The sequence below is a fragment of the Notolabrus celidotus genome, chromosome 11 (genome assembly GCF_009762535.1).
Source record: "Notolabrus celidotus isolate fNotCel1 chromosome 11, fNotCel1.pri, whole genome shotgun sequence".
Classification (NCBI taxonomy): Eukaryota; Metazoa; Chordata; class Actinopteri; order Labriformes; family Labridae; genus Notolabrus; species Notolabrus celidotus.
The window spans coordinates 10,111,044-10,138,355 of NC_048282.1; the positions used below are offsets into that span (position 1 = coordinate 10,111,044).

At 40.5% G+C, this 27,312-nt stretch overlaps 1 protein-coding gene across 2 annotated transcripts in view; it reads right to left on the bottom strand.

Moving 5' to 3' along the window:
- Positions 1-26,134, bottom strand: part of plxnb1a (plexin b1a) — an 89,770-nt gene extending 63,636 nt beyond the window's left edge. Inside the window, exon 1 of one of the 2 annotated variants that reach the window (XM_034695963.1) lies at positions 25,824-26,134. The gene's annotated coding sequence lies outside the window, so the exon portion shown is untranslated. The remainder of the gene's footprint in view (positions 1-25,823) is intronic. The other variant, XM_034695964.1, reaches the window with a different exon arrangement.
- Positions 26,135-27,312: the final 1,178 nt, after the last annotated feature.

Consider the following 27,312-nt stretch of genomic DNA (forward strand, 5'->3'; position numbering starts at 1 on the left):
CCATGTGTTTGACGCTTTATGTCGCCAGTGTTATGGTTTCGAGAGTGACCCTGTTATTTGGCAACTTTCAGCCGTCAGTTATAACAGTTGTTGTTGAAACAGGAAAGACTTCTTGCAAATGCATCCTAGTTTTTTTTTTTTTATATGTAGACAAAATATACTCCAAAATGCATCTTTGATGAAAACCTAAAGGACCTCAAGAGAGAGTTTTCAGCAGCTATTACTTTGAAAACCAGACACCTTGGGGTGAAAGTCACCAGTTAACAGGGTCACCCTTTAAACCAGAACACTGGTCAATGAGTGCTTCCCATTTTAAGGAAAGCACTGAAGGTACCTACATCCTTTCCTTTGTTAAGATTATCACAAAGCATGCAGGCTCTGGGAAATCCACAGAAAACGATAAAGGAATCGATAAAGAGTTGGATCAATGAGTGGAATCGATAATTGCATCAATGGAGTCTTATCAATTCCTGTCTCATGTTATGAAACAGGCTGAAATAAAAAAGGATGCCTTTTTTATGATCTTAAAAGGCCAACAAGACCATCAGCAACAAGACTTGTATTTTCTTTACAGTATTTTTAATGTCTGTAACCGCTCTAAAGTTGTAGACAGTTTTTGACCTTGTCTTTTCAGAGTTCAAATGGTTAAAGCGCTCTTAAATATGACGAGCGCTTCATAGACAATATGCTTCATTTTAAAGGGCCATGCTGCACCACCGACTGCGTCTCCAAGAGGGTGTGAGGCTACAAATCAGTACATCTAGGCAAATGCCAACCAAACTGCACTAGGAAGCTTTGAGAGGTCTTTGTTCGAGGAGGGGCACGGGCATGGACCCAACACTAATATGGCTAATGGCTTAGGGAACCCCACCGCTTCTTTAATTGAAGCTGGCTCTCCAACTTCCAGCGGGGAGGGAGAGGAGAGAGCGAGATAAGAAACAGCAAAGGAGAGGGAGAGAGACTGGGGTAACAAGAAACTCTGATCTTGAAAAGAAAGGAGGGGGCTGAGAGGGGTTGCAGAAGGTGTGTGTGTGTGGTGGGGGGGAGGTGTAGCCAATTGGGATTTCCCCTGAGCTCTCAGGACACCTGGGATCATCAATGATTGATCAAACTAGAGGGTTTTACCAAGGGAGAGATGGGTAAAAATGGGCTGGGGCTGAGGGGCAAGAAGTACAAAGAAGCGTGTGAATGTGTGTGTGTGTGTGTGTGTGTGTGTGTGTGTGTGTGTGTGTGTGTGTGTGTGTGTGTGTGTGTGTGTGTGTGTCTGGGTGGGTGTGATAATGAGAAAGAAAAAGACAGAGAGGGGGAAAGCTAATTCTAACAACAGCAAGGACAGACGTGGACAGAAAAACATCAAAATTTCCCAAAACGAAACATAAAACAGTGGAACAAAGGCAGCTGTGGAAGCAAAAATCAGGATCAAAGCTGAAACTCCGCAGCTCCACCAAGAGCCTGCGGCCTGCTCTCATGGTTGTGGCTGTGCTCAGACCAGCGAAAGACAAACAGACTCTTGAACTGGTCCACACTGGCTGCAACATCGTTCACAGGCAAACACTCACCAGTAACCCAACAAAGTGATCTAATAACCACTTTAATCATTTCTTACAGGGAGGGGTTCACAACTTAATGTGCAGAAACTTCTCCTTTTGTATCTTATACAGAGACGAACAAGGTGGGAAAGATTTAGTTTCTGTCTCAAGGCTCACTTCAGCATCAGCTTTCTTAGTTATTAAAATGATCATTTTCAGATTAAAAATTCTATTTGGGAAGGTTCAGGCAAAAAAATGACATTCAGGATGCATCATGGTTCGGGTTTAGAATAAAAATTGCTTGTATCTATCATTTTTGCAAGGGTGAGTCAAATATATTGAGGAGAACTAGTTGAAGCAGTGGACATAAACCCTGCTTAATCCAGTATGATGTGCTCCCAGAAACAAATGTTTCCCTAACTAATGAGTTCTTCTGGATGGCTTTTGCGTTTTGCAGCCTAAGCATGCACCAATGTGGAGACAATATGCAACTTGCCCCTTCAGCGTAATTACCCCTCAGAAGTGATCTGTAGATTTGCAGAGAGCTGTTCTTAAATATGTAGGAAAATTAGAAGAATATTTTGGACACTGTGAAGGCTTGCTTTCAAACGCTGACCTGTCCCATATCGCCAGTCTGCAACGTTGTCATAACACAGCTCCGCCCCCATCACGCCTTTGCACTTTTCCATTAATCCTGCAGCGGCGTAATATTGGTGTCTCAGTGTGTGATTTCACATTGCATTGCAGTGTTACAGGGCAGCTAAACACACACAGTGCTGTTCAGCCCTGCATGCTCCACAAGCTCAGAGCGGTCTCGTCGTCTCACCTCTGTGGGTTTAACTTTTGTCAATGAACGCCAGCAAAGTGAAAGGTGAAATGTAACAAGGGTGTAACACATCAAGCAAACTTGGGATGGCAACCTGAAGTCATACATACTGGACAAATACAGCTGAAAAGGAATCATTCTGTCTTCTGCAAACCAGCCTACATTGGCCTAACTTTGCAGGGGTCAAGACAAGTTAAGTTGCAAACATCTTTCTCTAATGTTTTGATAAATAGGGTGCTGTTCTTGCTCAGTGGTTTAATCACTCGCCTCATGTACAGAGCATAGACTGTATAATTAATGGACGTAGTATTCGTGACGTCACCCATCTGTTTCTGAAGCACTGTTTTGAAGCCAATTGTTGGCGGGAGCCATATTGGATATGCTGAACTTAACCTTACATTTATCGAGCTAGTGAGAGGTAAAGAGGCAGGCTTTGAGCCTCCTAACCAACATCTACAGTGTTCCCGCCTGCAAATCAAGTCAGCTGTGCCTCTCATAATGGAAAACTGGTAATCTTAATATCTTTGAAATTGCAACGTTATGAAAAAAATCACCCCCGCACAGTGTGTGCCGATCAAGAATTAGCTATTCAGACTACACTCATTTTTTGTACTAGGCTGTAAACATGTTTATTTCTGCTGTAAAGATCGTCTTTTTTTAATCCGTGTGTATGTGGTTTACATTACTTCCAGAGCCAGCCTCAAGTGGACACTCGCGGAACTGCAGTTTTTAACACTTCCGCATTGGCTTCAATTCTCGCAGCCAGAGATTGCCACTTGGTACAGAGACTATTGTCCTCGAAGCCTGGGTTTAATTTTAACTTGCAGCCCTTTACCACGTCCATCTCTCCTCACAGTTTCCTCTCCTATCCATTGCTCTATCTCTCAATAAAAGGCACAAAAGCTCCAAAATTAACTTAGAATTTTAAAAGTTTTGAATAAACTTCCTAATAGCAACAGATGCTTTGGATGATTTGTTGACTGAAGTCTGAAACATGCAGTAGAATGAAGCCACTTCAATCCGTGTCCTCGGGCCGGTAGAATACAAGTTTATTGTTGGAAAGACATCAGAGAGTCTGCTGCTAGAAAAAAGGAATATGCTTTAAATCTGCTGAAGATGTTGACCCTTGGTGAGTCTTGTGTGTACGTTTTCAAGAAGACAGAGTATGGACTGGCATTGATTTAGAGCTAAATGTTATTTAATTCTGGTCCAGCCTGTTTGCTGCTTTGTTTCAAAGCTTACGCCTGGCTGAAAATGAAACATGTTCTTGCTGGATTTTGGGTAAAGCAGATTGGCTTTGAGGGTCGCCTGGCTGAATCTTTGAATAAAGACTTGAATCCGCTCCCTCTGTCAGGACTGCTGCTTAGAAATGCATTATTAATGAGAACAGTCTGACTGATGCTTGGGATTAATTACAGTAGCTTTGAACGTCGTCCCAGCACCCCCCCCCCCCCCCCCCCCCCCTTTTTTTTTTTTTCTTATGCTCAACACAACCAAGGCAACATTATTTTTATTTTTCTTTCAACACCAAAATTAAACCGTGCGAGTAGTTTGCAGGAGTCTTGATGGTGAAACAAACATTGCTGTCTGGTTGAATTATTTACACCCTCGCTCTATAAAATGTGCCCTAAGCTGTTTGCTACACTCAGCAGAGCAACAGTTGCATGGTGCTGTCGTCACCTGCTTGGTCACACAGAAAAGCTAAAAGGCTTCTTTATCGCCCATTTGCATCCTCTTTTGTCAATGGACTCGCTTACAAGTGCAGCTGGCTGATGCAGAACAACAACATGGGTGAGATCTTTACTGAAAGAGCTCTCCGACATCATTTATCCAAGTGCTTTATGTATTTATGAGCAGTAAAGACCGACATGACATTTAAGGACGCTCACTGATCCAACAGCATGGTGCTATAAATTATGCTTGTTGTTCCTCTTCACGTGTTATACAACTTTATTATAACACAAGTTATGTTTATCATGACTTTCACAGACCACAGTTTACATTTGTGTTTAGCTCACATACAAAACGTGGATATTACAAAACAAGACATGAAAAAATAAAGCTTAAGGGATTAAAAAAGATCCACATGTTGGCCTGCTTATAAACCAACAAAACTAAATTATAATTATCATCAAAGCAACAATGATGCTTGTGAACAGTCACCCTGTAAAAAGCCCTGGATTACATTATTACCATTGTTACCATTGTTGTAGCAACATTATAATTTTTTTAATTTGATCTTATTTTGTTATTTCATTTGTATTCTATTTTATTTTTCTGATATTTATCTGATTTTATGTAATTGATTTATTATAGCTATATTATTTTATTTTTATAATATTTATCTGATTTTATCATAAGGATTTTATTTTAGTTTCTAGATATTCATCTGATTTTATTTTATTGATTTATTGTAATGGTTTTCTTTTCTTTTGATATCTATCTTATTTTATTAATTTTATTCTTGTAATGTTTTTCTGATATTTATTTTTGGATTTTATGTTGATTTTTAAGTATTTCATATTACTTTCCTTGTTTTAGTCTTGTATCATTTTACCTATTACTGTTGTTTTCTGTCTCTCTGTTTGTTTTTTTGTGAAGCACTTTGGGCTGCATGCTTGACTGAGAGGTGCTATATAAATAAAAATTAGTTGAGTTGAAAGCGTCACAAATAACATAAGACAATCCCACCTCACAGCTGGAACTCCCCCCCTTGTGGGACGAGTAAAGGACTATCTTATCTTATCTTATCTTAACATAAACTGGTATACTTACACCCTTAAAAAACAGAATGTGAAAAATGTAAAAATGCTGCTTTAAAATTTGTTTAAGTCATTTAAAAAAATTCAATAACATTTTCACTTTTTTAAAATAAATGTAATAGTCAACAAGTATTATGTGAGACTAAAAGCACTGTTTGTTGGTGCCTCTGCATAGGTTTACAATAAATAGAGAACAGCAGCCTCGACCTTGAAGTGCCATGCTATTATTTGTATTTGCATCGATGCATGCAAATTTCTAAACCCACATTCATCTGGCTGTCATACAGCTGACATGACAGAGGTACAATTTTTCTCGCTAATCTTGCAAAAAGCGAACACTCAACAATAGCTGATGACCGGCGATCACCATGTGAATGTGGCAGATCCTCCATCCTCCTCATTCATCAACACGCACACACAAAACTCTCATTTTCACTCGCCTTGGGTTGTTGTTGGTTTCAATTAGTGGCCCAAACGTCTGACACCGGGCCACAGGAGTCTGTATTGATTGGCTGGAGCTATAGAAATGAATGTGTCAAGGGCAACTGGGGTCAAACTGTGGACCCCAGAAAAGAAAAGGTGCAGAGAATGACAGGAGGGAGGGACGGAGGGAGGAGGGAGATGCAGACACATGGGCCATCAAGACATGCCTCTGTAGGAAGAGGGGGAGATCCATTTAGAGTGGACACAAAAGCTCAAGGCCAGACTGTGTGGAGGGGGTAAGAATGACCCACTCTGTGAATACCGAAATACATTTAAAGAGAGGATAATTCTCCTGAAATGTGCATCCCAAAAGTAGAGTTTAGCTGGGTAAGTAAAGGGTTAAAGTTTGCTTGGGATTTGGAAAGACTAGCTGTGTGAGTGTGTGTGTGTGTGTGTGTGTGTGTGTGTGTGTGTGTGTGTGTGTGTGTGTGTGTGTGTGTGTGTGTGTGTGTGTGTGTGTTTGAGCCTGGTAGGGGGCGATTCAGCAGCTGGACAAACAGACTTGATCCCACTACTGTTCAGCTAATGGAGACCACTAAAAGTCTGGAGCACACACACACACACACACACACACACACACACACACACACACACACACACACACACACACACACACACACACACACACACACACACACACACACACACACACACACACACACACACACACACACACACAAAAACATGTACACACACAATAACAACCTCTGCTCTGCCTCTCATATTGCATTCAGGCACTTTCATGTGAAAGCACGATGTTGGAATAATAAGTCTGGTGCCTAGCTTCTGGGCTAAACCTGGCGGGAGGTATAGTTTGTGTTAATGCAGAATAGTGTGTGTGTGTGTGTGCGTGTGTGTGTGTGTGTATGTATGAGGAGGGGGGTGCACCTGGAGATCTTGAGCAGAGACCATCTGTCTGTCTCTGTGACACTGAACTTGGACAAACAGCTTCTGTAGCTCAGCTCTGCAGGTAACAAACTCTAAATGGAGCTAACTGAAGAACATGTGGTGTCTGAGTAGGGCTGGGCGATAATTCGATAACGATAATTATCGTGATATAATTGTTCTCAATATAAATATAGCAAATGTTCGATACAATTTTTTATTATCACTCCATTCGTAACTCTTAGTAATCTTAAAGGGGAGTGCACAACTCAAAACAATACTCTAAACTGATATAGTGTACAATTTGATATTTCTTTGATGCAAGTTTAAATCAAATGATCTGAACCAGAGGAAAAATAATCTACAAACTAAAACTTCACAAAAGTCTCACTTTACACAAAAGACCTGTTTCCTGTTAGCACTGTCAGAAATGAGGGATTCAAGAAGTTTATCAGAGAAAGAAATCCTAGATACAAGCTAACAACCTGTCTGTTTTTTTAACCTTTAAAAAAATCTGCCTTTAACTTTAAATGAAATAATGATTTGATAATTATCGTGTTAATTATCAATATCGACTGATATTGAAAAAGATGTAATCACGATCAAATGTTTTATGTCACCCAGTTCTATATCTGAGTGTGAGACTTCAACGAGTCTGCTTTAGAGATGCTGTTAGCTTGAGGATGTTTAAGCCTGTTTTCATTCTTTAAGCACAGCTATGCTCCCTGGTTTTGCTGCCTGTGACTTTATATGAACAACAAAGACATATTCCCCGGTCCAAATAGAGGTGGCCTCTTGCAGACTAGCATTGTGACAGAATATTTTACTGAAACAGAAAGCTATTGCTAGTTACTCATTGGAACATAGAATGTACAGTGCATGAATAAGATCTTTCATATCAGGCAGAAATCACTCTGTCGATGTTAAAAGAGACATCAGATCTGGCTAGATTGTGATATCCATGCAAAGTATTCCTATGTTTTCGTTTTGATTTTCCACCACAAAATTGTTAAATGCTTAAATAAATCTTCCACTGGAATGACTCCAGATTTACTCTAAACCCTGCACTGTGAAACACCAACCCCTGAGGGCTACCTCTGGGCTACCTACAGGTCAAGGTGGCCCATATTAATATTTAACCAGCTCACCCTCATTGTGACAAGCTACATCTGCTGACATGAGGCCTTATTCTGCATTGCAATAAATCACTACATACAAGTTTAGACATAACAAACATAACATTTAATATAATGTAATTATATAATAATAATTAGTGTTTATGAGAGAAAAGTTGCATTAAAATGTACCAGAAGTCAACAGATGTGGGCTTTTATGGCCAAAACTCTCCACTGGCTGGCAACTCTCTGTATGTTTGAGGAAAACTCTGCAGAGGTAAAGTAACTAAACAAATAAAATAATTGAATTAATTGCTGTTGATAGCCAGCCTCTCAGCGCTGTGGAAGATGTGGGCTTCTGCAGGCTAATTATGTACTTGAAAATATTGGATATTGGCAAAACATTTCTGGGGTGAAGACACCGTTTCCCGTGAGCACGATCACCCACTGTCGTAAAGACATGACTCTTACCAAGGCGTGCACTTGTTTGGGGGGCAAATGAATGGAGAACAGATCTTCTTTTTAACACTACTAAGAAAACTTTTTGTAGGATGCAGAGGTACGAGGTAATGTATTTATTTGTAATCACATAGCGCAATTGTCTGAAAAGTTACAAGTTAACTTTGTAAACTCATTTTGCACCGTAGTTTAGTTTACAAAATGTGACCAGACATTCTGTTTAGCGTTACTCCTCACAGCCAGGTGCCTTAAGACACATTTGCATATTGTAAAAAAGCACTTTCAATTATTTAGTCCTCAATGAGCAGTAACGCATTTACACACCGGCATAAACATTATACCCCGCTCAACTTATTTTAAAAGAAAGAAGCAGCCGGAGTCGTATTCATTCAAAATCTGAAAAGGTGTTTTTTTCCTCTCTTTTAAAGACTCATTCATTGCCAATTTATGACGTGTTCACGCTCTGAGTTGGTGTCTTAATCAGCATCAGAAATCAAACATCAATTAGGCCCTTCCGGCCAAATTCCACCAGATCCGTGTCCGGTCTGTCTCAGATCCGTCATGGCACTGGATCTGATAGGTTCCTATTCTAGTCAATGTGTTAACTCATACTGGATCTGCTCCGATGCATTCCGGCTCCACATCAGATATGCAGGACTTCTGTTTTTGCCAGATACCAGAGCACTACGCATCAATCTGCACACAGCAGATGGAGCGGGACAGGAAGTAAGGCACCAAAACAAAATTAAAACATCCAGTTAATTTTCAGAATAAAACACTCTGCGTTATCACCAGCTCGTATTTCACTTAACTACAACAATGATGAGGGGAGCCGGGCCTGGAGTCAACAGGTCAGAGGTTTTCAGAGGGCGATAAAGACAACATGGATGAGGAGAGGAGGAGGAGAATCGTTGATTCAGTAATTACCACGGGAAAACCTTGGTCACATGACTCCAGCTGTCCGGAGGTCCTGCTCCGTGCTGCATTCCGAGAACGCAACCGGTGAGTGTTGGCAGACGGGAGGGCACGAAGCCAGACTGCAGCGGATCAGAGCCGGACCAGACACAAATCTGGTGGAAGTCCTGTGTTAACCAGCTTGAAGTTAACAAGTTTGTAGAGTCTGATTAACTTGGAATTCTGAGTAAAGTAAGCTAGGACTAAAAATAGGGCTCCATTTTCTGTGGCAAGTTTGACTCCCTCATGAACTGGTGATGTATCAGTAACTGTGATATCAGATGCCTTTATAAGGCAAAGCCTTAAGCTGAAAATGAAACTCATTCTTAAAGAAGTGAAATCAGACAGACAAACGAGTTTCACTTAAACTCCAGAGGGTTCCTTAAATCTGTCTCATTTCCCTCAGACGGAGGAGAAATCTGTGTTTTTATCATCATCAGCGTTCAGGTAACGTTGAGGTGTGGCTCCGAAACTCAGTAACCTGACATGATAGACGACAGGAGGCTGCACTGTCAGGCTGTCAGGACTGTAATGATGTGGTTAGTGTGTTTGTGTCTGTTCCTTGTGTTCTCTCACTGTGTGGTCAGCTGTGCTGTAACCACTCTGAAACTCTATACTCCCCTTTTACATCCAGACACACTGCACTCTGTTTGGTTAGCCCCCCAGTCTGCTGGACTCGGCCGTCTGCTCCATCCATCCGGAGGGTGTAACTGTAACTGTAACTCTGTTCTGGTGGATGTGTGGAAGTAAATATGAAGTTTTGATTTATTTAAACATCCAAGAAAATCTGTCACTGATGACATCCTCTCTCACTGGATTATCGATTTGGATTTGGAAAACTCCTCCTCCGCCCCCAAAAATCACTTCATGTGTAAAAAAGAAGGAAGAACAACAGAAATGGGAAACAAAACTCCCTGTGGGGAAAATAAAATCCAACTCTTCATATAAAATCTAAACAAAGCTGGGAGCAATAATGACTCACTTCACAGGAAATAAGATGTCTGCAGTCTTAAAGCAATAATTAATCTGCAGCAAGTCATTTTAAACACTAGCGCAGGCTGTGGCTCAAGAATAGAGCGCCTCAGTTATGATAGTTGCTGGTCGTTTATGCAGATTAGACCTTCTTTTCTATGTCTGTAGAAAGTTGCTGAGCCAGCATTAGAAATGAAAATCTCCTCACTGATTATGTTGAGAAACAATTCAGAGAAACAAGTCTGCATTGCTTTTTATCAGTGAAGCATTAACGACAGCTCTTCTGCTCTTCTGCAGACTCCAACAAATCCAGCATGAAAACAATTTCCACAGGGCTTGGAGGTTACTCATGTCAATTATCTTGGCTTTATTATAATAAGCAACCATGTTTTCATTCTGGATCGGGGAAATGAGGCAGACTTTTTCGACTGTGGTGGTCAAACCGGTCAAACAATCCGGATGATTTCCTCCTCTTTCTGCTGCAGCTGCTGCATTTGGAGCAGACACACAGAAATCAGGGTTTCTGTTATAAGCCGAGCCCATGAGCCAAGGTCCTCTACTAAATTAAATAGTTCAGCACAGAGCAGTTTGCATCTTTTTGCCCCTCTCCACATCTCATAAAACAGAGAGAGAGCAGCCTCTCTCAAAGGGTTGGAATAGTTTGGCAGAAAGCGTCTCCCTGTCGGTTCCTGTGAGCCAGAGACCGGAGTAATTTAAAGCCACTTTTCAGCTTCAGTGCTGATCATCCGGATGATTCTCACATAGAATGAGATCAGCATTTCCTGTCGGGCTGTTTAACAGTTAGTGGAGAGTCAGTATTGATAGCTGATCTCTTAAAAATGCATCTTTGACTGGGGGAACTTTTCCCTTGATTCAATGTCTGATCTTTAAAACCAGGGAACTGCTTTTTGAAAAGACACTGAGGAAGTCTTTATGATAGATCAGTTTGCCATTTGTTGCCAGATTGACTCTGTTTATAAGTAGAAGGCTTGAAAATGAGATTACAAATTCATCAGAGTTTTGAAAAAGTATAATGTAGCAGTTGTAAACTGTAACTTGCAATGAATGCAATGGGAACGAAAGCCAACTTGCAGCATATTTGGGGCGTAGCATTCAACGACTCCCAGCCAAGACTTGTTTTACAGTGCAGCATTAACGACTGCAACTTTAACTCTGATAGTTTGGTTCCTTTACATCCCCCTGAGTAGCACCCCTTCATCTGTAGACAGTATGTTACACAAAGGCTTCACTCTGGCTTACTTCGGCTGTACAAACCCGAAAAAGAAACTGATTTTCCCATCATTTATTTCCTTAAACTTACCAAACTAACAAGTATCATAATGGATGCAATGTTTCCCCCACCACTGACTGGGCACGAGGCCCGCCATGTCAACAAGACCCGTCGCCATGCCTACACAGCAGACTACATCATCAAATACATGCTCATTTGGAATTGATCATAGTCTAACCAACTTCACGCGTACATCTAAGGTTATGCATACGAGGCATCATCCTGCGCTCCCTTGTCCCGTAGGTTCCTCTGGATCTCTGCCGTAGACGACCTGCTGCTGTGGACGTGCCAGACTCCAGCTGCTACAACTACTACTATTCGTCTCACCACTATCATCTGTCTTCATATCCCTCTATCCCTCTCTCCAACAAGGTCTCAGCAGATGTGTGTCTAACATGAGTCTGGTTCTACTGGAGGTTTCTGCCTGTAAAAGGAAGTTTGTCCTTGCCACTGTAACTTGCTAAATGCTGCAAAGTGCTCTGCTCATGGTGGATTAAGATGAGATCAGACTAAGTCCTGTCTGTAAGATGGGACTGGATCTTATCCTGTCTTGATGTTGGGTCTTTGTTAATAGTTAGGGCTGTCAATCGATTATATATTTAATCGCGATTAATCGTATGATGTCCATAGTTAACTGGCAATTAATCTCAAATTGATCGCACATTTTTTTTATCTGTTCTAAATGTACCTTAAAAGGGATAATTTTCAAGTTTTTAATACTCTTATCAACATGGGAGTGGACAAATACGCTTGCTTTATGCAAATGCATGTTTACTATTATTGCAGCAATCCAAAACAATGACAAATACTCTCCAGAACAATCGCCACACAACATCAAAGGTACTGCATGCTCAACAAATATGCTGAAAAGGCATTTTGACCTGAATGTAACATTACTTAGTAATACTACTGTAAGATGAGATTTATCTTGGTATTTGTATCATTGAGTTCTTTAATGAAGTTCGAAATACTTATATTTGATATATTGCACTGCCTCTTTAAGGTTGCTCAGGGTGATATGGTTTTGAGTTGAAGTGAAGGTGTCACATGTGTTCGATGTGCTGTTGTACATTTGTTGGGATTTGGCACCATATAAATAAAGATTGATTGACCTTCCCTGATTCCTCTCCCTGGCATCTCCACATTACAGTACATTTGAAATATTTTCTTGTTACTTCTCAGATATTATTTTAACGTCATGGCTTTATTTTTAAGTATTTTATAAGCACTTTGGGCTGCATGCTTGAATGCATGAAAGGTGCTATATAAATACAAATTGCAGCTTGAGTTTAGTTCACTGGGCCAAATGCAAATGAAAGCCTCCCAACAAATTAATTCCAACATGGCAGAAAGTGCCCAGATTTGGGTTTACTTGTAATGCTTTTAAACCAACCGGTGGCCATCTTTATCTGGCCCAGACAGCGAGTGGACTTCATACTGTGGGGGGCTAGGGAACACGCCTTGGAGGTATTACAGTTTAATCTTCAACCTTATTACTTTCCCTCGGCTTTCCATTAATCAGCGGGGGGACTCGAAAGGATTTTACTTTCACCAACATCACCATATCAAAATCTGAAGTGAGCCTTTTCAACAGCGGAAACACGGCGAGAATCTTCTGGAAATACAGATGCATGAAAGCAGAGAAACGGTGCGTTGCAGAATAATTCAACCAGACTGTGTTAAAGGAATAAAACTGAGTCTTAAAGTAGAAGAAAAAGAGCTAGTGGTATATTCCTTAAATGTTGTTTGATCTACAAATACACAGCACAAAAATAAATGAGAATAACCCAAATCATTCACAGGGCTAATGCTGAATTGCAAAAATACTATGCAAGTGGAATTTGCACACATGCATCATGAAACATCATTAAAAAGTAACTGCAAACAGCATGGTTTGCATAATCAATGGACTAATCAAGAATCTTGGACAGACAAGATTCCTCTCACTCTATCCTCCCCTCTCGAGTAGCCGAAGGGGATTGAACCGCTCCGATCTACCGGGATCAGAAGTGACACCCTGACAATCCCCTTCACTGCTGATCAACATGCGGATCAGATTAACCCTCTGCACTACAGACAATAAGAGAAGGACAGCTGACTTAGCACGAGCATCTGCATCAGTACTCCAGGAGAACTAACAAGTGAATTCCAAACCCATTAGCTCGATTGACCGCAGAGGAAAGCAGCTGAGTTGTTTGATCAATCAATTCCTCAAATGTTATCTTGACAACTGTGCAAATGATATTGATCACTTATTGAGCGCTCAGTTCTTGTTAGCAGAAATAATTAATTCACATCTGATCTTGGGAACAAACTATAACAACGTCGGAAAGGTGGGAAAGACTACTTAGGATTTTGTTTCACAGACAGTTGCCAGAACTTCCCAACCCAAAGGAGCCCACGGACAAATGTAGACGCATTTCTTCAAGAAAGGGAATGCTCCACCTGTGAGTCGGGCGGATCGCTAACATAGCTCCTCAGGGTCCAAAGACAACTGTCCAGAGGGCTGTGGCTGGGTGTTAGAGGGAAGAGGGTTTATGTTTCTGGCAACTGGGCTAACATATGTAAGCATTCAGCGGTCAGGGTACCAGGAGGCTAAATATAGACAGACAGAACCGTAAATCTAACTTTCATTATCATTCTTATCAGGGGTGGGTGCATCAATACCTGATTGTGTTGCATTTTGTCAATCATTGCAGAATTGCTCTATCATGATGATATCATCATCATGGGCCATCTATCTGGTATCAATCATATCACAAGTTATCCTGCAACTTACACCCCATAATTATACATATTTTTCATCTCAGTATTGCTTTTAGGACTATTGATATGTTCACCTAAAATCCAGCTCAGCACCCCTGTGTTGGTCAATAAAGCTGAGCTTATCTGGGACTATTCACCAGCCACAGACTTTGATCAATATCAGCCAATTCAAGGTCACCAGTGCAAGAAACTCAAGTTTGAAGAGAGAGAGAGATGTTACTATCTCAAGGTACGAGTGGTTATTTGAAAGCTGATTCATGGAACAAATAACTCTCTCAGTGGCAGTGTAAATATTGGCAGCTTTTTAGATTTAGTCTTAGTCTTGAGACGAAAATGCCGGTTAGTTTTTGTCACATTTTAGTCTTTGATTTTTTGCCAAAATATGAAGTCGATCAGGTATTGGTATTCTTAATTCCCTCTTTTAACACGTTTGTTTAATATCTTAAGTTAAATAATTTAGCCTGTCCCCGCTAAAAAGTCAAAAGAAAACATTCTTGATGTGACCACTATGTCTATATTTAATAAAAATGCCATGAACACAAAATACAAGGGCTGTATGGCACTTTTACGACGGTCCCTGAATGCAAACAGAAGACAGACAGTTGGTCCACACTTGGAAATGCATATGCATCTTTAATGACAACGAGTTGATGAAAACTTACTAAATGTGTGTGATGTATCATCAAACTGGAACAAATCAAGCTGTAGACGCAGCAAAAACTGCAAATGTCAAATAGTAACGTTCCCTGGATTGGTCTTTGTCACTAGCGCACACCGTGGGGTAAAATCGTCAATGAAGATGAGACAAATGCACGAAGACGTGGGAAGCTGGTTCACACGGCACACCTGCTGCAGGTAGTGATCAAGCTAACACTGTGCCCCTCAAATAATAACTTTAAAGATTAGACGCACAAATGGGGAAAACGTTGATTTTGAATGTGCGGCGGTCCACCACTAGCGTTTTCCTCTCGTCATCGTCTCATTAACAACAACAAAAAACACATTCGACAGAGTTTTTATTATCAGTGATGCACTTTGGCTCATCTTCGTCATGAAAAAATCAGTTGTTGACGAACATTTATTGCCATTATTTTCGTTAACGAAATTAAAACCCTGCTCAGTGGAGTTAGTACAACCAACAGGCAAAGAGGAGCTTCAGGTGCAGCCTCCCATGTTGTGCAATCCGACTGAGGACAAGAGAGTTGGAGCTTTAGGACAACTTCTGTGCTCACATACAGACAATGTTCACGAGGATTCATAAAAAGTACATTTTTCTCTTGCTGATAAGTACTGGGATTGCAGTTTGGACGTTGCATTTAGCCTCTCTTGCTCTGCACACACACACTGTTTTCTTGCATGCAACAAAACATGGTCAGAGCAAGGCGATCACTGCATGCATGTCAACGTTTGAACTTTTGATGTAGAAACTTGTGAGTCACTGGGGAATGCCACTTAAGAAACTCTGCACCTTCCTTGTTAAGCTGATCAGCATCATATCCCTGTTATCTCAGGTGTTGCAGTGAGTTACCCTGTTTCACTGAAAGAGCATTGACTCTGAATCTCTTGTGGCCGGTGCCTGCGGCAGTGAGAGAAAGGGCAGCTGGGGGTTTAAGGTTTTGTCTGGAGGCTGGGCTGAGGGCTCTCAGGGGAGCTGGGTAAGGGACAGGAGCTGTAACTGAGGCCAAAGAGCTGGTGGCATGGTGAAAACACAACTGTCCCCGAGCTGAGGGCTGCATCTGAACAATAACAACCACACCCTCTGGGTTTAATACTGCGTGCCTTCCTCCGGCCCAGTCTAAGCAGATTAGATTTTCAAAAGGGATTACATCAGTGAGGGTTAATCTTGACCATTCTGATGTACTGATGCTGACTTTTGACATCAACACAGAGACTAATCTGTCTGATGTAATTAAACGAATCCTTTCTTTGATGGTTTGGAAATGATAACCTTTCTGTTTTGGTCTAAACTCTTCTTCCAACCAGAATAATTTTTAACTGAACATGTATAACGTTCTTCCAGGTAAAACACCATATACTGTGGTTCAAGAGTAACAAATCACTACGTTTGACTTTCACAGGAAGCTTATTGGACATCATACTGCTGTTGATCTTATCTTAAACAGTACATTTGTGCTAGAAGTACAAAGAAGATATTTTAGTCCCTAATGTCAAACCAAAAGTAAGAAGCTTCTTGCAACGACTCATGCTTTAGGGCCTGTGTCCACTGACAGCCGTTTGTGAACTAGCAGCGTACATTTTCTCTCCATAATCAATGCAGGTTAGTATTTCCTTATTTTTTTCAGTGTGTGTGTGTGTGTGTGCGTGTGTGTGTGTGCGCGTGTGGCTGGGTTTAAAAATAGTTCATCTTTGGAGCACCACCATGCTCATCAGTCATCACCCTTCAATCAAACTCAAGAGTGGAAGTGGGACTTCTGATCCAAACTTTATCAACACCAATAACTATGTTGGAGGAGAAACCAACCAGACTCGCTATTGAGAGAGTTACATTTCCAGGTCTAGAGGAAGCAATTCCTTTCCATCGTTTTAACATTTTCATTTAAAACTTTTCTAAAATAAAAGCAACATTAAGCACAAAGAAGACTTAATAGTCACCACCCTGTGAAGCGTACCAAGCAACAGTAGGTGTGAGGGATGTGTCATGAATTTTGAATGCTTGGATGATTGCAAATATTGTCAAGTTTTAAAAGTACAATTTTTCATCATTTTGACTAGTGCCTGGTTATAATTCTGTATTACCACCAGATGGTGGCTATAGAGTGTCTTTAAGCTGTTTGCTAACCACATTAAGTAACAGGAGAATAAGAAAGCTAACTGCTAACTTTGCATTAAATAGCAAAAGAAGAAGAAACATAAGCGACACTCACTGGTTATACATGTGTAGTGGTGTGAGATTCAGAAACGGGGATAATCGCAGAGACTGAGCATGGCTGTGAAATGTAAACATACACGCCAAGCTGCTGCGTCACAGAAAAAAAACGGTATAAAGGTCGAGACAGACGCTGCCAGCGCCCACTACTAGCAGCACCTCATCCGTAGCAAGTGTTGTGTTAGTCGCTGTGGCCTCTACTTAACCTTTCAAACCCCCTTTTAAACGCGCTTGATTACAAAGAATCGCCTAATAAATGCCAATGATTATCAAATAGTATTTTGGCTTGAAATGTACTCCACCCAAAACCCTTAGTAACCTTAAAAGGGAGTGCACTACTCAAAACCAAAGACCTGCTTCCTGTTAGCAGCGTCAAAAATTATGGATTCAAGAAGCTTATCAGAAAACTAAATCCAGATACAAGCTAACAAACTGTCTTCAACTTTACTCAGGAGCAAAAATCTGACTTAAAATTTAAATTAAATAATGATTTGATATGTATTGTGATAATTATCTATATCGACTGATATGAAACAATTTTTGGGGGTTAACATCTTTTTCAATATCGCCCAGCTCTACTTCCCAAACGTGAAACCTGTTTCATGGCTCTTGAGCTGAATGAACCCAACAAATTGTTTCTCCTTTAAGAGTCACTCCAGGCTAAAGTTAAAAAACTGCACATTTCAACTTTTTCTCACTTACTATGATTGAGGGAGGGGTACAAAAGTGTGGAAAATGTTGTTTTAAAGTTACTGAAGAAGAATACTTTGATGCAAAATAATTGTGCACTAGTGTGGTCTAATGAGGGTGGCTGATGTCTAATGATATGAGATTGCTAAGTGCTTGCTCACCATGGATTAATGTTCTACTTCATGATAAAGAAAGACTCTTTTCAAATGTACTGAGAAACATTTTGTATGATTAATTGCTGTAGAAATACAACTGGTTGATTGATTGATTGATGAATGCATGATGATTGATTCATCTGTGCATGCCTTCATGATAAAACTCCTCATCCTGTACCCTATTAGATCGTATATTCTTAATAGGATGAGAGGATGGAGAGGATTTCCATGTAAGTACAGCAGATAGAAGCTCCCTGCTAATGAAAAGAAGAATTTATTAGGCTGCCAATCTGCCCTTCATCCAAACTCCCCAGAGGGATTGTAGAGGCCTAGGATCCAATCAACGAGGCAGATAGCGAGCATATCTGAACCAGGGTCGGTATTTGTGAAGCATTCTAACCGAGCATGTAAAAAACAATCGCTTGAGACTGCAGTGAGGTACAAAGAGGAGGGCAATGCATGGCTTAGTACTCAACACAATGCTGCTCATTCTCCTTATCTTCACATGGATGCCTGTGGCCACAGTGGTGCCCCAGCAAGTGTTTTGTGTAGCACACACACACACCACACACAGAAGAATGCAACATGAGGGACCACCAGCTGTTGCAGTGAAGGATACGGGAAACACCCTGAATACTGCTATCATCACAGTCCGGCTCTGCATGATCTGTCCTTCCCTCAAACACACCTAAGATCAGGATGCCTTCCAGTCAGTTACAGATGTCTAGGTAATAAATACAGAGACTTCATAACAGACTTGCTGAAGAAGTCAGGCATGCATTTATGAGAGAGCTGAACACAAACTTTGTTGGGCGATTAAATTAATCTCAAATTATGATCTCTGTCACGACAGGGATAGAGTTAAAAGTCTGTAACATATAAAAAAAAAAGCACAAAGTTTTTGGCTTGTATGGATATTAAAACTTTATCTGACAACACATCACTATCAGCTGTTGGACTTTTGTGATTACAGCCTTCAAACCAGACTAAAGTTACACACCAGACATCTTGGACTCAACAGGCATAAGGTGAGCTTCAGGTATCAGCTGCCCAGCCAGCAGCAGAGACATTTTATATGTAAAACTGTTTGTAAGTCTTCTCGTGTGCTGTCTTGCAAACTGTCTTTTAACATCCTGTAATTATCAAGCTTGTTTTTTATGTAAGTACCTGCCTTATAGGACTACGGATGGAATTTACCTGTTTCCGTCTGACAATCTGACATTACACTGAGGCATACTGCTGCAATGTTGATTAATGTGCATTGACCTAATCAATTAAATTCAAATGAAAAAACTTTCTCAGAGAAACACTGATTTTTTTCTGAGAATCTGCTTGATTTTGTGGTTTTTCTGGTTTTAGTCTCGGCCTTCTTTGTTAGAAGCAGCTCAGCTTGCAGCCCCCACTGATGTCGTGTTGGCAAAAGAGTCAGCAGAGAATCCGACTGAACAGCTCTTATTATAATATTTATTTAAGAACATTTATTCATATATTTATCTTATTTATTTCTTGTACTTGTCTGATCTTTTTAACTTAAACTTTTTTTTTACCGTTGTTTATTTTATTGATTTTACAGTATCGATTTTATTTTATTTCTAACTATTTTATATGATTATATCTTTTTATTATTTCAACAATTTCTATGTTTTTTGTCCATGTTCTTTTTTGGAACACTTTGGGCAGCTTGCATGTATGAAAGGTGCTTTATAAATAAAACTGAGTCGAGTGCATAGCTGGCAGTTCAGCTTGATGAGACCTGTCAGTCAGAGACACATGTTTAGCATATTTTAATCACTGAATCTTTTTTTGGAAAGGAGGAGAGTTCTGCACATACTTTGACTCATGGTAACAACCTGGCAACATCAAACGGTAACTCCTCCTGACATGAAATCTTAGCTAACGCTGGTAATGGCAGCTCAGCTTGCAGCCCCCCTTTTGTAGAGTGTCAGTTTGATATCATTGTTGAACACAGATTTGTAACTTTAAACTGCTTAGTGTCATGTTTTTAACATCTCTCTATAAAAAAAATATATGTGCCTCCAAAACTGAATCCATCCTAAATAGAAGTAACACAAATAACGACAGCTCAGGTCTCAGTCTCTGTAAAGCCATGTGAGAACGTTTTGCCAGTTTGAATTATCTTTACTTCAACTGAACTGATCTTGACTTTCTGATTATTTAAAAATATTTACAGAAACCAGAACCTAAAGTTTAGATGATGATTCGTGTAGATAGTAGTGCTGGGCGATAACGTTAATTAGCGTGATATCATTTTTATCAATAATAAAACGAATGTTTGATAAAAATAAGATATATTTAACCCTGTAATTACACCCCCCAAACACTGGAAAGGGAGGCGCGCTAATGTGTCTTAAATGCTAGTTGCCACCCATGGTAGACAGAAGAGGAAGACAACATTGGACAACCAATCATGTCGCAGGGTGAGAGGTAGGACGGGCTTAAAGACGTTTGGTGATGAAAGTAAATACAGCTGAAATGAGCAACAGTGACACTGAAGAAAACTCAAAACCTACCAGCTCAAAGCAGAGTCGTTAATCTGACACTGTGTTGACTCTGTGTTAACTATTAACTTAATACACTTCATTATATATACTTTCAGGATGTGGGTAAATAAATCTAATTCTGCAAATTACCTCAACCTGAGAAAAACAAGAATCTCTAAACCAAAACTTTACAAAAATCTAATTTTACCTACTTCCTGTTAGCACCGTCAGAAATGATGGAATCAATCCTGAATCATTAATCAATCTTGAATTTCCCCGTTGTGGGACTAGTATAGGACTTTCTTATGTTATCTTAAGAAGCTCATCAGAGAACTTATATAACACTCCAGAATTAATACAGAATTACTTATTGTGACTTTAATTTTTCCCACATCATTCAGGCCTGAATCTTCTCTTTCCATGCTTGTCATATCTTTCCTGTTATTCTGAAATACATCACCCTGGTGACTAGACACTTGTAAGAACTAAAAATAATCTACCATGCTACTACAGTATGTGACACCTGATGTGAACAGATGCTGCTGAGGAGGGTTCACCAGGCGTCCCATTTCAAAAGCATTAACACTCCTCTCACTTTATTGTTCCCTCTTATTTCCAGTTCTCACGCTGTTGAAAGGCAAACTACTTAACCTGCACTGTGCCCGACACTTGACCTCAATATATCATAACAGCCCGTCCTCGCCGTACAGGCCCAGCAGTCTCACTTTTATGGTTCATGGAACGTGCTTGAAAATGGTGGCTTCAGCTGCAGAGCATCGCTTTTCAATGACCAGCTGCAGCTGAAGTGGCCTTCGACCCGCTCCTCTGTGTGTCTGAGAGCTTTGAGGTCCGGATGGTAACCCAACCACTTCCTGTATGCCACCTAATGAGAATAATCAGCCCACAGTCTGATTTCAAAAGCTCCCTATAGAAGCAGAGACTTGGCAACGGTCCTGCAATATTGAGTTAGATTTTGAAGCAGACATTTCTGGTTATATGTTGATCTGAAAAAGATGCAGTGACCAATTTTTCAGATCAACATATAACATGTTGAGATAATTTGCAGAATCTGATTTATTTAAGTTAATAGTTGACGCTGAGTCAGCACAGTGTCAGACTAACGACTCTGTTTTGAGTTTGTAGGTTTTGCATTTTCTTCTGTGTCACTGTCGCTCGTTTCAGCTGTGGTGAAACTGTTTCCAAACGTCTTTAAGCCCCATCTACCTCTAACCCTGCGACATGATTGGCTGTCCAATGCCATCTTCTTCTTCTGTCTAACATTGGGTGGCAACTAGCGTTTAAGACACATTAGCGCCACCTCCCTTTCCAGTGGTTTGGGGGTGTAATTACAGGTTTAAATATATCAAATCTGTATCGAACATTTGTTATATTTATATTGAGAAAAATGATATCACGATAATTAGTTTTATCGAATTATCGCCCGGCCCAACTTTCGACTTTTAAATGGCTTTGTGGCAATCTTGTGTTAGTCTCAAAACGGAAACAGTGTGCATGCTGCTGCAGATTCTGTGCGTATTAGATATGAATGCAATATCCATGCAAAATGGGATCAAGTCTGAGGAGGACTAAAATACGACCAAGAAAAGGGTGTAGGAGCAATGTCATCCCTGCTTTTAACACGCCCTGCATAATATAAGTAAATAAATAAAATAAGATAAGACAAGGGAAGATGTCCAGTTACATTGATCAATATACACATTAAAGCTCCTGTGATGATTTATTATCTGATTATGAACCAGACTGAAATTAATATTGATGCTTCTTTATGAAGACAAAAGCAAACAAGACGATCAGCGACACACTTATTATTCCTGTATGGTTATTTATGATGTCTGAAACTACTGGTGGGGGGGTCAGGATGTGTCGGTCCAGCTCATGCTGCCAAGAAAGCCATTTCTTACATTTCCCATCCTGATGAGTGATGAAAACATGACTTACACATGTACAAGACAGAATAAGGAAAAAAGATATTTGTCCACAGGAGGGCCAAATCAACACAAACTGAAAGATCCTCACAGGAGCTTTAAAGAGGGCAAATTAGCTTCAACTCAAAGCATCTGCCTCTTTTTAATGTGCTTCATGTTTCACCCTCTTGAATCCAAAATAAATCCAGGAACACTTGTTTTCTTTCACCACTAAGTCAACAACAGATCATCTGAAGATTAGAGCGAGTTCTAGTTCTATCTGGCTGCATCAAAGTGGTGTAAAAGCACAGAGATTATGCTCTAGCCTCTATACAAACAGGAACAAAGTACACATGCTGAGTGAGAAAGCATCAAGTGTCTCCATAAAATTATTTTCCTATGCATTGAGACTTTAGCAGTGTGCTAAACAGAAAGGGTGCCGCAAAGTTTCCCTTTGTCAAGCTTGTCCAATAAAATTACTATAACTTAAAGATGCAGTGTGCAGTGTTTAGCAGTATTTAGCAGAACACACCAAAAAGAGATGGAATATAGTATTCACAAGTATGTTTCAATGAGCTCAGATTAAATGAATATTAAAAATCATTTTAGAATAAGCCTTTTAAATCTTGTCCCCTTCCACCACAGAGGCTGCCATCTTTCTACAGCAGCACAGAATGGACAAACTAGTAACAGGTCATATGTGGTTTGTATTTGATAGGTGCCTGCCCGAGATATACGTTTGGAAAATAAAGAGCGGTTGTTGTTGTGCGTAAAATAATTTTTAAGGTAAAATCTAGACAATTGGAGGATCAGACTTATCGTGCATCACAGGAGCTTCTTGTCCTCAGAGGCCGCTGTAGCTTCACTGACTGGAGGGATGAGCAAGGGAGCGCTTCAGTCTAAAATCTGACTGCTAGATATCGCTGAATATTCCTATTTCTACACACTGTTTCTTTAAATGGCTGGACTTTGGATTGGCCTGTTTAGTCCCAAACTTCCCTGACCAATCAAAAGGAACACACCAAAAACAACTGACTTGATTTTCATGACGCTAAGTGAAAGGGTGTTGCATGGGCAGAGGAAAAGTATGTTACATTTTGGACCCCATCTGGATCACATCCACTCAATGGAGCTATGCCTGCAAGCTAGTTCAGGCATCCAGCTCGGGCTTCACTTTATTCTCATGTGCCATGCATCATTCCCACAATCACCTGACAAAGTAACCTCCCAATAAGGCTGCATCTTTAAGCTGACAGATTCCCAGTCCCTGCCTCTGCTTTGCCAACGCCACTGCTGCCCTGCCCTGCCCTGCCCCTGTTCTTTCAGCCTCATCATCCACCTGCAGGCTCCGACTGTAGGAGGTTTAAGATATGATGTCTAGGGATGTCCCGATTCCGATCCCAACTATCGGATCAGAGCCGATCTGGATGTTTTTTAATTGATTGGTGATCGGAATTTGAGCCAAATATCTCTTCTGATCATTTATGTTCGCTGTCACTGACTGAACACAATTTGTAGCTGAAGGCTGACACAAGATTTAAGCGTGCTGTAGCGCATGCACACCAGTTTGGTGGGTCTCATACAGCAGAGCTTGTAAAACAGATTATGAGTTTTACAACAATGCTAGCTGGATTAAGTTGAATTGAATAAAAATAAGAAATATTCTAGTTATTTTTTTATTTACTTATTTTTGTAAAATGAAAAAAAAAAACAGCGTGCAGCTCAACTCTCTTATCTCTTGTGCAACTACAAGTATCGGATCGGGATTTGGTATCGGCAAATATCCATTTTCAAAAAATCGGATCAGGATCGGGGGACAAAAAAGCTGATCCGGACATCCCTTATGTCATCACTCCTAAATTACAATAGTTGGGTCTAACAAACAAACAAAAGGAGGACATGGAAGACAAAACCATTCAGCCATTAATAATGAAGATAATATTGAGTAGAAGCTGTGCTCGTACACTTCCTCGTATCATATGTGGCTTACCTTGTTAATGTGATCCTAATGAGGAGCACAGGGTAAGCACTAAGCTGAAAGCTGTGAGACAACTGGAAAGGGGAAAACCTCATAGTATTATTTATCAATGAAGGTACAAGAGACAAAAGTAACAACTGTCCCTAAAGTTAGAGCACAATGAGATTTTTTTACACTCTGATAAAGCCATAACATCGCACACATTCATTCATCCCCCACAGTCAAGAGTGGGTAACGTGATATCTGCCTCTGGAGCAAACCCTCAGCAAGCAGATGGCCTGCTATTCAAAAAAAGCATGGATGCCTCGACTTCATGGAAATCCAGAGAAAAGAAGAAGAGATCGGAGGCTCAGCGCATTCAAGGATTTAACTCCCCAAGACTCTTTACAAAATGTGCTCATCTTACCCTCCTCGAGAGAAACTGTCTCCAGCTACTCTTCACGATCAGACAAAGAGAATACTGCAATGTTCAGAGGGGAAATGTTGTTCACAGAGAAGACGATTCTGATACATTTACGCTGAAGGATAAAAATGTATGGTTGTTTTTAAGAGCTGCTGCTGCTAACTTCAAGTTCCGATTTCCAACAAACCCATGAACAAACCTCATATTGAGGAGCTTTCATCAGGTGCAGCACACAGACTGAGGAGGATCATCTGAAAGCCAAGACTCACCGGGTCTGTTATCAACACACGACCTCAAACACACACTCCCTCTACGACAAGAGCATTTCAATTACTGCATCATTCATTAGCAGGTGATTAAAAGGGCATCTAAAGTCAGTTCTTTAGTAAACTTCTCAGTCATTTCTCAAGCAAACATGCAGAATTGTTGCAACTTACAGCCTCTTAGTGCAAGGACTGACTGCTTTCTTATCTTCTAGGACAGAAAGTGTAGAGTTTATTGCAATTTAGAGTGTTGGTTGAACAAAGGAAGCATTTTCCAAATGTGGAAATGTGCGCAGAGAAGTTGCAGAATCATTCTTTAAAAGGAAATTTGAAATGTTACGGACAAAAAGCTTACATTATGGAAATTACAATTAGCTGTCGCAGAAGGAGAGACTAACCAGGTGTTTGTGCTACACCTTTTCATGTCAAACAAGAAATAAAGAGGGTCATCACCCTCATTTTCTCAGAGCTGATGCATCTGACCATCTTTATTTTTCACCACAAGCAGAACAAACAAACATTGTCCATCATATCTGCAGTTGATTTGAGTTATTCCAGGAAACAATCACAGAAATGAAAAGCCATTTAACTCCTAGACAAGTTCAGGGCGCTCTGTCACAGCAGATGATTTCAGTTGTCTAAATGAGGCAGCTGTGTGTGTACAGCAGAATGCTAGCAGGTGAACAAGGCATTTGACATTTGGCTCACACACATTCCTGCATCAGCTGACAAAAGAGTGTACGCATGGTGTGTGTGTGTGTGTGTGTGTGTGTGTGTGTGTGTGTGTGTGTGTGTGTGTGTGTGTGTGTGTGTGTGTGTGTGTATGTATGTGTGTGTGGCCTAAAGCCCAGTGCTCACCAGTCCAAACCAACCCTGTGTGCAGCAGCCTGTGTGCTGACTGTGTAAACTTTTATACTGCTCAGATTCGAGTAACATCCAGGTTCAGATGTCATTTAGGAAACAAAAGCCTTGAGCTCACCTGTTCGTCCAGAGAGGTGCGTGAATCAGCCGGTCATGTTGTCGCGTGAAACAGACACTCACATCCACGAAATCAGGCACAAAGTAACTGTGATGGGGTCCTACCGCTCCACTTCACTTCACTGTTAAGTTTTCCTCATATAACCGGAGAGATTTGAGGTAAAGTTGTACTTTGGAGTAAAGAAACAGACACTGGCACCGGGCAGAGCGCGTGGGTGTTCCCCTCAGGACCAGAGGCAGTTTGCAGTGTACGGCCGCCTCGAGCGCTCAGGACAGGCAGCTCTCACCATCTGACAGGCTTCAACAACAGCCAGAGCAGCGGACACAAGAGATCAGACAAGTTACACACAGCCACACGGGGTGGGACAGGAAACGTATACTATAGCTTTCAAAATAAAAGCACCCCAAAACCGTCGTATTTATAAAACAAACATAAAGAACAAGGGAATATAAATGCATTTAAAAATGTTTGGTAGACCAGGTGTGTCCAAATATGTTTTTTAAAATATATTTTCAAAAATATTGAACTTTTATTTGAATGCTTAATAATGATAATGATAATCATAATAATAATAATAATATGAAGAATAAGAATAAGAATAAGAATAAGAAGTTTATTTACCTTTCAAGACAAGCGGCAACCTCCTGTCTCAAATATGAAGCCCATGCAGAAGTGTTATAAACTGCAATTCATCGAGAATCCACTTGAGGCTTGCTGCAGAAACACCGGAAACCACATACACACCAATTCAAAAAAGATGATATTTGCAGCATTAATAAACATGTTTACAGCCTGGTTCAAAAAACGGCTTGGCTCGACGTAGCTAATTTGCACACACTGTACGGGGGGTGAATTATTTTCTGACGCCACGGTTCAGAAGATATTAAGATTACGAGTTTTTGCCCAAATAAGGACATGACTGACATAACTCACAGGTGGGAACAAATAGCTGTTGGCTTCAACCCTGCCTCTTTACGTCACAATATGCCTTGTTGAGTTCCTGATTACCAATATGGCTGCCGCCAACGATTGGCTTCAAAACAGCTCTCATGAACAGATGGGTGACGTCACAACGTGCTTTACAAAGAATAATGCACAAACAAATCTTCACAATTCACGACCTGAACAAATCAAAAAGAAGACAAAAAAATGAAATAACACGAGCATGGGCATGGCAAGCAACAGTATACAACAGGTTAAGCATAGCAAGTTTAAATAAATTGGGTTTTTTTTCTTGTTTTTTAAAAGTGTCAACTGAGTCCACTGATCTTAGACTAAGTGGCAGAGAGTTCCAAAGAGTTTGAGCTACAACAGTAAAAGCTGTCTCCTCTGATCTTAAGCCTGGAGTTCGGAATGACCAACAAACACAGATTAGACGACCTCAGAGACCTGCTTGGAGTGTAAGGCTGCAACAACTCTTTAATAATAATACCCTTGTGTAAATTTGTTTAAACTGATATTGGTTTTCCCAACAATCTTCAAACACTAA